At 46.4% G+C, this 10665-nt stretch overlaps 1 non-coding gene across 1 annotated transcript; it reads right to left on the reverse strand.

Moving 5' to 3' along the window:
- Window positions 1–1781: 1781 nt before the first annotated feature.
- On the reverse strand, window positions 1782–1853 carry TRNAP-UGG (transfer RNA proline (anticodon UGG)). Its single transcript has one exon. It is a non-coding gene; the product is annotated as a tRNA-Pro (tRNA).
- Window positions 1854–10665: the final 8812 nt, after the last annotated feature.

Consider the following 10665-nt stretch of genomic DNA (forward strand, 5'->3'; position numbering starts at 1 on the left):
ATTGATGATAATGTGATATGATTTTATTTAATATTTATGTCTTTATACATCACTTTACTCTAAACTCCTTTCTACATATTAATTTCAAAAGAGCCCCTTTTCTACGTTCTACATTTATTGCATACATTGATAGAGATTTATGTAAATCCTATTCATTACAGCTTGATGAACAACCAATAATACATCTAGGCTATTTAAGATTTAGTTTTGGCTGAGTAAGGACCTTACGGTTTGGTAAGGTTATGTTTTACGCATTTTAAGACATACTAGAACCTTGCTAATGATTAGACAATGTAAGAAATAGTGAGTATTTCCTTCCGATTGAAATGTGCAAGAAAAGAATTTATTTGTCGTTGCGTATTTAGGATTGATACACAAGATAAACCCAATCACTACTCTCCAAATAAAGATATTTGCTTGAAATTCTAGAACTTACACTATAGGATATTCCCCCACCCACGGTGAGTTTTGATCAATAATACCACACGAACCAATACCACACGAACTGTCGTCATCTTCACTACCGGAGCAAAGGTCTCATCGTAGTTGATTCCGCCGGTCTATGCGTATCCCTTTGCCACTAACCAGGCCTTGCACCGGTTGACCGGCGTAACTTTTTGTTACCCGGTTTGAGGCCCTTCTTGGCCGATTCAGAATTCCTTTCTGAAGATCCGCCTTCCTTCTTTCCGGGGTAAGATTTGTTCTGGTCCATCCCTTTAGTGCTGGTATTGTATTTCGGCATCTTCTTCTTCCCCTTCTCCTTTTGCGTGAACCGTCTCCTCGATTTCTTGCGTGGGGAGAGCACGACAAACTCTCCACTACTCGCTGGTTCTTCATCTGACTGGTCATCCCGACTCAGCCACTTAGCCAGAATGAGATCAGACTCTCATCTAGAGTACCGAATCCTTCATCTTCTTCTTGAACCCCTCTAGATTAACTAGCTTCATCCTCCGGAATCGGGTCTTCGTCGGGACTTGGAGTCGGTAGGGAGTACCATTATGCCGACTCATCAAACTCGACAGCTCAACTTACTCGTACCTATTTAGTCTGGGGGTTATAACACTTATACACCTTCTGCTCATGCGAGTAACCCACTAGGATGCACTTCTCCGACATCGGATCCAGCTTCTTACGCTTCTCATCCGGTACATGCACATATGCTATGCTACCAAAGATCCGAAGGTATGTCAAATTCGCCTTTTGCCCGAAATACAACTCATGTGCCGACACCTCGTCCTGGATCCGGTTTTGGATGTAGAACCACCTCAGCCTAGTAGAATTTGGGCATGCTCTTCTCCTCCTCCTTTGCCCTTGCAGCGTCGACAATCGATCGTTGTGTGACTCGGGTGGGAACCATTGGGGTTTTGGACCAGGAAGAGAAAGTATTTGAGACGAGTTTATAGTTATGGATAGATTATTAGAAAGAGAGATAGAAATTTCGTGAATCCCACGAGTGTATTGTATTCGATTAATCAATATTTAGATAAGAATATGTAAAAGATTGAAAGAAAGAGATTAAAAAGAACTTGTGAATCCCACAAGTATAGATTATGTCGTGAATCCTACGAATATAGTTTGTTAATTGGTGTTTTAGCAAATATATCCAATTTCCAAATAATCCACACACTTATTACATTGTGTTCCCCATCCTTATATGGTGATGAGAGAGTCTTCACAATCCATGCTTAAACTTTATGCTTTTCCTATCCATAGACTATATGCTTTATTTAACATGCTTTTTCTAAAGTGATCATGCTTTATTCAACAAAATTGGCCAAACTGGGGCGTTGCGAGAATCGAACTCGCGGCCTCTCGCACCCAAAGCGAGAATCATACCACTAGACCAAACGCCCATTGATGATAATGTGATAATGATTTTGTTTAATATTTATGTCTTTATACATCACTTTACTCTAAACTCCTTTCTACGTATTAATTTCAAAAGAGCCCCTTTTCTACGTTCTACATTTATTGCATACATTGATAGAGATTTATATAAATCCTATTCATTACAGCTTGATGAACAACCAATAATACATCTAGGCTATTTAAGATTTAGTTTTGGCTGAGTAAGGACCTTACGGTTTGGTAAGGTTATGTTTTACGCATTTTAAGACATACTAGAACCTTGCTAATGATTAGACAATGTAAGAAATAGTGAGTATTTCCTTCCGATTGAAATGTGCAAGAAAAGAATTTATTTGTCATTGCGTATTTAGGATTGATACACAAGATAAACCCAATCACTACTCTCCAAATAAAGATATTTGCTTGAAATTCTAGAACTTACACTATAGGATATTCCCCCACCCACGGTGAGTTTTGATTACATGCCAAATTTCATTCAACCTTGAAGTGATCCCATGGAGTAACAATGCCAAATAAATCTTAGCGGTTACTTGAAATTTTGAGATCTTCCTTGTAAACACCAATCTAAGCACTATTGCTCTTCTATCCACATATTTAAGTGGCCCTACCTTAATGATAGAGTTTGCAACTCTAATCAATTAAACGTACATGTTGGTGTAATGCACAGTAAACATATTGCATCATGTAACTAGGAGTTACGTTTCACTTTACGAGATGGGAATACCCACTTGGATAAAGAAAAGACTTCTTGCCAATACCTTATCAATGTTTAAGGGTATGTAGAGTAGGGAACTTTACGGGGATTAGTTCTATTGAGTATTGACCTTTACACCACCCCTTAATTATAATACTCAATCAAATGTTGTAGAAGAATACACAAGAATTTTGATTGCAAACACATGTCTTGCTACAACGAAAATTGATAAACCATCAACCTCGCTTGCTTGGTGATTAGTTTTCTCTCTACAACATCTTATTATCCTTTGATTACCTTGGATTGAATCACACAACCCGATGATAGATGGCAAATTTAGTCCATTATGCTCTCATCAACATGTTGTCAGTTTGTAACTAATTCCTCTCATCTAGGAGTCGATGCCCTTCCTTATATAGGCCTAGTATGAGAAACTTCAATGTCTACTCCAACGTTCATTCTTGCTCCAACCACAACTTTTACTCCAAGAGTTGGCTCTGTCCCGCTTCGGTTACAACATCCAATTTGTTAGCTAACTCTATCTTTCATCACACTAGTTCGGCCATGACATTTATTACTCTAGTGACGAAGAGTGCATATGTGTCTATCCTTGATTCCAGGAGGGTCGATGTGTACACGTGTTATTGACCACTCCCTATAATCATCCTACTTTTATTACGAGTGTAGTTACGTCATACTGAGTTGTTGTGGGTTAATTCACGTTAGAAAGAGGGAGAGGATTGAAGACATTCAACTCTACGACACTCTCTTTCTAACCTTCTCTTGAATTATTATTTTCATCTTTTACTTATATAGAATAAAACTTCGGTTAAACGTGCCATTCAATTAAACGTGCTTTTTTTTGAAGGCCAAAATCTAGATAAAAAAATAGCATTGTTTCATTAAAAAATTACTTCAATCCAAATCAAAACTATATTCCAAACATTCAATTTAATACAGTCATTCTTCTCTTATCATTTCATTCCTCTCTTCTTGTGATCTCGTTATATCTTTCTTCTATCACTCTGTCTTCTATCTTGGTTCTGACCGTTTGATTCGAATTCCTCTCTCTCCTTTATCCTCCTCTATAAACATCACGAAACCATGGCTGCCATTAACTCAAAAGAATATCTCACCCTTGTTGTTGAAATGGAGAAACTTAAATCCAAGTTCGCATCTCCTGAATTAGAGAATCAACGTCTTCTTGGAGATCTACAAAAGGTTACTGTGGAGAAGCAACAACAACAAGAGGAGTTTACGCGACGGGTGCAAGAACTAGAGACAACAATCATAATTTTACAACAACAAAGGGGCGGAGGTCAAGGAATTATCAAGGAGCCCAAAATCAGCCTTCCCGTTAAATTTGATGGTTCGAGGGCGCATTTCCGAGGTTTCTTGAATCAAGTGCGGTTCGTAATTCAAATGCATCCCACGTGTTATCCGATAGATGCATCTCGAGTTGGGTTAGTGGGAACCTTATTGACTGGCATAGCGTTGTTGTGGTTTGCTCCATTATTAGAAACAAATTCTCTTCTACTCCATAATTTCGAAGAATTTGTCAAAGAATTTAAGGCTTGCTTTGGAGATACGGATGGGGCAAGAACCACGATCAACAAGATTTGTACACTACGTCAAGGTGATCAGCCAACATCAACATATGCAACCAATTTTTGGCTCATCGCGAGCGATATTTCTTGGGACGAACAAGCCCTAATTGAGCAGTTTCGTTCCGGTGTTCTTAGCAATGTAAATGAATGACTTCTTACATTCCCCGAGGATCCACAATATCTTACTAAAGCTATTAGTCGAGCAATACGGTGCGATAATCGTCTTTTTGAGCGTCGATGTGAAGGACAACAAATAACAAGATCAAGATTCACACCAACTTATGCTCTGTCTCGATAATCATATCTCACACTTCGGGGTGGAATTCCGGCTTTGAGAATCAGAAGCAAATTCTCCTAGGACCATCAAAGCCTGAAGCAACAACAGTTTATGCCACTCCGCTTGAATCAAGCCTTGTGGATATTATTCGGCAACGTCTTCATTCTGATGATTTCGCTCAGGATGTCTTACCCCACATTAGGCCAGGCCATGCATCTTGCTTGACTTTGCAAGGGTTATCTCAACACTATCAGGAATTCAAATGCCATGATGTCTTACTCTTTTACAACAATCTCCTTGTGAAAGTTCCTTGTGAAAGTTAGCGTGTGGAAGCATATGCCATGTTGGCCGGTCAGAAGAGCAAGGACAAGTGGGAAGGCGGAATCGGATCGGATGATAGGAAGTAAATAATAGTAGAATTATTATTCGGAGGGACGGATTCGGTACAGTTGTACCAATCCGGATCCGAACCGATTCGGATGTCGGTTGCCTAAGCGCACCGATTGTAACCTTGCCGGATGCCTATAAAAGGATCCGATGATTTGTAAAGTGTTGGGACGGTAGTAATACAATAGTATTTAATGTGTATTTATCTGTATCTCGTAATACACTTGAGGCGGAGTCGGAAAGCGACGGAAGCGTTGCATCCCGGTATAAAAGCAGCCACGACACACCAAACGACCGGGAGGACGAGGGGTCGGAAGACTCAGTAACACCGGCGCCAGAGGAAGAAATAACCCTGGATTTCGGTGACCGGCAACCACCGAGGAAGGCTGACCGGATACCGACAACAACCGCAAGGGAACCGAAGGAGCGGATACCGACAACACCCGCGGAGGAACCAACGGACCGGACACCGACAACACCCGCGGGGGAACCAAAGGTTCTCACACCAACGCCAATAGCGGACAGAGAGCGGAGGAAACAGGAGAGTCAGTTGGAAGACACGATGCCGTACCCATACCCAAAGTACCGGGATGATGCCGACGCGGAGGCACACGTGTACGCATTCCTCCAAACATGGGAAGCCAACCATATCTTCCAAAGACTGACGGAGCCCGAAGCCGAACGATCTAAAATCGCCGAATTCGGCATAACCTTAGAAGGACTGGCGGCCCAATGGCACGCAAAGCACTTACCAGGCACCTTTGCCACATTCGATGCCTTGAAAGCCAGATTCCTCAGGTTTTTTCACAGACAATTTGAGCAAAGGGAATTGGTCGGGCAGTTCTACACCACCCGGCAGGAAGAGAACGAGACTATGCCACAATTCATCATTCGGTTCCAGACCCTGCACAACCAACTGACAAGAGCACCACCCGAAGACGAAGCCAAAGCAGTCTTTCTGGCCGCACTGAAAGAGCCACTTCGAACAATGTGCGGAGTCCTTGATTTCCAAACCAGCACAATGGACCAAGTTATTGATCGGGTTTTAGAAATGGACAAGACTAGCCCCTTCTTGTCGATGGGGATGTTACACCGGGCACTCCCAAAGGAGGAAGACCTGAGGTTCCGACAGGCCTTACAATGCACAACATGCCTAAATTCGGGGCACTCAACAGTGGACTGCACCCTGCGGACACAATGTGTGATCTGCAACTCTCGAGCCCATACAACGGACCGATGCGAATATAACCTGTTAAATCGGCAGGCAGCACCGGTTCGACACATAGAACCGCGCAATTAGAACCCGGACGAGGATCGATTCCGGAGAGACGACCGCTACCAACGCGAACGCGGTAACAGATACGCTGATAGAAGACGCGACAACTATGACCGAGAGGAGAGACGCAGAGATAGCTACCCCCGGGACCGGTACGACAGAGACGAATCCCCGGAAGACGACCGACGCAGAGAAGAGAGGCGACAAGGATACGCTGACACAAGACGCGACAACTATGACCGAGAGGAGAGACGCAAAGATAGCTACCCCCGGGACCGGTACGACCGAGACGAAGCCCCGGAATACGACCGACGCAGAGAAGAGAGGCGACAAGGGAACCGAAATTTCCGACGGAATCAGAAGCGTGGATTTTTCCGAAGAGAGGAACGTCGGGAGGCAGCAAGGAATGACAACCCGGTATCGGTACTGGATAACCGAAAAACCGAAGACGACCGCCGGAGCATACCCACCCTCCAAACCGGGGACAAAGCAGAAACGAGCAACAGTCACAAGGTGTACTGTTATTACTGCCGGAAGGAAGGCCACTATAGTAACCAATGCCCAAGCAAAAGCTATGACAAGCAGCCGGAAGTCAACATGGTTACAGCCGAAATAACAGAAGTACAACAGGTCACAACCCGGTCAAAGGGAAAGACCGCCGAGTGGGAATCCCAGGAGGCAATCAGAAAACAAGTGACACAAAGGATCAAGGAGGCCAATGAACAGAATGCGGCAGAAGTAAGAGACCAAAATATGCCAAAAGAAAAAGAAATCATATAGGCAGGAGAAAACCCGACGTGGCAAGTGCTACAGGACTGTCAAATCGTGCTTCCGTTAGCACGACTACTACAGTTAGTGCCACGATTTACGGCAGACCTACATGCATCTGTCAGCAAACCGAAGCCGACACCAGCACCGGCATTCTTCTCCAACCCGGAGGAAGGACCAGCGGTGGTCGATACAAGTAGCCCGGCGATCACGGCAATCGTGAAAGGAAAGGAAATTGCTGGAACGATTATTGACGGAGGCTCCGGGGTAAATGTCATCAGCCAACAGACATGCACCGACCTGGGCATCCGGGAATGGGAACCATGCCTCTTCTGGTTACGCATGGCGGATACTAGCTCAGTCCGATCGACCGGGCTTATCTGGGACTTGGAAATAACGATCGGAGGCCACGTATTCCGGATATCGGCCGTGGTGCTGTAGCTGAATGTACAAGGCGTGTACCCCCTACTGCTAGGACGACCATGGCTGCGAACGGCGCATATCAAGCAGAACTGGCAAAAGAACATGATCACATTCCGGCGAGGGAAAACAAAGGTACGAGTAACGACGCAACCACGGGTGAACACCAGTAAGGAAGCAACTCCATTGTATGCGGAAAGCATTAACATGTTGGAGGGATTACCGGACGAGGAAGTCGAGCGGTACCTCGAGGAACACCCACAAATCGTCCCACTATTTGAGGTGGATATCACGGCGGCAGTAGAACCGTACATTACGACCCCGGAAGAACCGGACCAAGCGGCGATCCGGGAACTGCGACAAGCGCAGGAATCCCTAGAGAGGGAAATGACGATATCCCAGAGGGTAAAAGCATCCCAACTAGAGGAGGTGGACCTCGGCACAGCAGACAAGCCCCGACCGGTAAATGTTGCAAAGGAATTTCCGAAGGAAGAAAAGAAGGCAATGGTAGCATTGTTAACAGACTTCAAGGATGTGTTTGCGTGGTCGTACGAAGACATGCGAGGGCTGGACCCCCAGCTCTATCAGCACCAAATTCACCTAAGTACGGATGCGAAACCAATTGCTCAACGCAAGTACCGGATGAATCCGAATTATGCGGCAAAGGTGAAGGAGGAAATTGATAAGCTCCTCCGGGTCGGATTTATCCGACCGGTCAAGTAGGCAACCTGGCTAAGTCCGATAGTGGTGGTCCCGAAAAAGAACGGCAAAATCCGGGTATGCGTGGACTACCGAAAACTAAATGCCGCAACAGTGACCGATGCGTTTCCACTACCATTTACGGACGGGGTGTTAGATGCGGTAGCCGGGCACGAAGTTTACAGCTTCCTGGATGGATTTAGCGGCTACAACCAAATACGAATGAACCCGGCCGACCAAGAGAAGACAGCGTTCGTGACGGAATGGGGAGTGTTCGTCGCGGTCGTGATGATGTTCGGACTAAAGACGGCTCCAGCAACCTTTCAAAGGATAATAATGGAAATTTTCGGGGAATATATCCCCGGTTTTATGCTGGTCTTCCTTGACGATTTCGCGGTCTACAGCCGGCACGGAGAGCATCTCGATCACCTCCGGTTGTGCTTGGAGAAGTGCCGCGAGTACCGATTGAGCCTGAATCCGGCCAAATGCGTCTTTGGAGTGGCAAGCGGCAACTTGCTAGGGCACGTGGTGAGTAAGGAAGGAATCGCGGTAGATCCGGATAAAGTCAAGGCGATTCTCGATGCACCAGCACCAAGTAGCGCAAAGGCTTTAAGCCGGTTCCTGGGCCAAATAAGGTGGCATAGCCGGATGATACGGCACCTCGCGGACTTCGCTACACCATTACATACCGCCGTACATAGGGTACCCTTCCTATGGGCAGAGACGGAAGAGGAATCCTACAAAGCGTTGAAGGTTATGCTGTCGCAAGCTCCGGTGGTGCAACCGCCGGATTGGAGTAAAAGCTTTCACGTCTTCGTCGACGCGTCGGACGTAGCAATCGGCAGCGTTCTGATGCAACTCACAGAGCCGAAATGGTACCGACCGGTGTACTACGCAAGCCGGAAACTCTCAAAAGCCGAACGGAATTATTCTACGACGGAACGCGAGGCATTGGGAATGGTGTATAGTGTCACAAAGTACAGGCACTATCTGCTCGGAAGGAAGTTTTCCTTCCATGTTGACCATTCGGCACTACTCTACCTGGTCTCGAAGGCATCCCTGACGGGAAAAATTGCACGGTGGACACTGCTACTACAGGAATTTGAATTCGACATTTTCCACCGACCCGGGGCGCAGCATGCGGTAGCGGACTATCTAAGCAGACTCGAATCCGGAGAAGCAGGGGACGGCGTCCAGGATGAGTTTCCCGACGCCGAATTGTTCCGGATCACGACGAAACCGGCAACGGATACAACGGTAGCCGATGAAGACACATGGCTAACTGAGATGCATCAGTTCCTGAGCACCGGAGTTCCCCCGGAGAACATGGACCGCAATGAAAGGAAAAGGGTAGTAGTAAGAAGTAGACATTTCTGCTTGGTTGGAGACACCCTCTATCACAAGGGGGCAGATGGCATCTGGAGACGAGCAGTGCGGAGTGATGAGAAGGATCTAATCCTCAGGGAAGCCCATTGTGGAATTGCCGGCGGGCATTATGCCGGCGACGCAACCGCTCGGAAAATATGGCAGAGCGGACTGTGGTGGCCGACCACCCTAAAAGATGCCGTGAAGAATAGCAGAGAATGCGATTTGTGTCAACGACTGGGCCAACCCACAGAGCAGGCCCGGATGCCACACCACCCGGTCTTGCCCTTAGAACCGTTTCAAAAGTGGGGGTTGGACTTTGTCGGTCCCTTCAAACCACCGGCAATGCGAACCGGAAATCGGTATGTCATAGTGGCGACCGACTATTGCACCAAATGGGTAGAAGCAAAGGCCTTACGGGACAACACGGCCGCGTCCACGGCAAAGTTTCTGTACGAATGCATATGGTGCCAGTATGGATGCCCAATCGAGCTTATAAGTGACCAAGGAGGACATTTTCTCGGGTAGGTAGTAGAAAGCCTGACGTCATTTTACGCGGTGGTACATAAAAAGAGTACACCCTACTACCCTCAAGCCAATGGACTAGCGGAATCAACGAACAAAACTCTGCAGAACAAAACTCTACGGAAAATCGTCAACGAGAACCGGACCGACTGGGATACCAAATTGCAAAGCGCGCTATGGGCGTACCGAACAACGTACAAAACCAGCATCCGGACAACCCCGTTCCGACTAGCATTCGGGTTAGAAGCGGTCATGCCGGTAGAGTTCCAGATGCCCAGCTTACGGATTCAGGTGAAGGAACGCTTAAGTGAGAATGAGTCCGAACGAATCCGGCTGGCAACGCTGTTGGAATTAGAGGAAAACCGAATAGCCAGCTTACTACAACTCGAATTGGAGCAAAGGAGGAGAAAAGCCTTCGTGGACCAACACCGGTGTGGCAATGAAAAGGAGTTCGAAGTCGGGAAACCGGTGCTACTATTCCAAACACGGATGGGGAACATGCCGGGAAAGTTGCGGTTTCGATGGACCGGACCGTTCTGGATCACCAAGGAGTACAATGGGTCGTATCAGCTTGGCACGTTGTCTGGAGATGTCATCGGCAAGTGGGCAAATGGATTTCGGCTAAAGCCGTATAAGGGAAATATGCCAGCCAACCCGTTCAAGCGAAACCCGGAAATCCGGCAAGATGAGGAACCGACACCGACAGACGCTGCTGAAGATATTCGGACCGAGGAAGAACCGACACCGACAGACGCTACTGAAGATATTCGGACCGAGG

Source organism: Azolla caroliniana, unplaced genomic scaffold (assembly GCF_043228905.1).
Source record: "Azolla caroliniana isolate FFs.n. ecotype wild unplaced genomic scaffold, voAzoCaro1.0.p SCAF_13, whole genome shotgun sequence".
In the NCBI taxonomy this organism is placed as follows: Eukaryota; Viridiplantae; Streptophyta; class Polypodiopsida; order Salviniales; family Salviniaceae; genus Azolla; species Azolla caroliniana.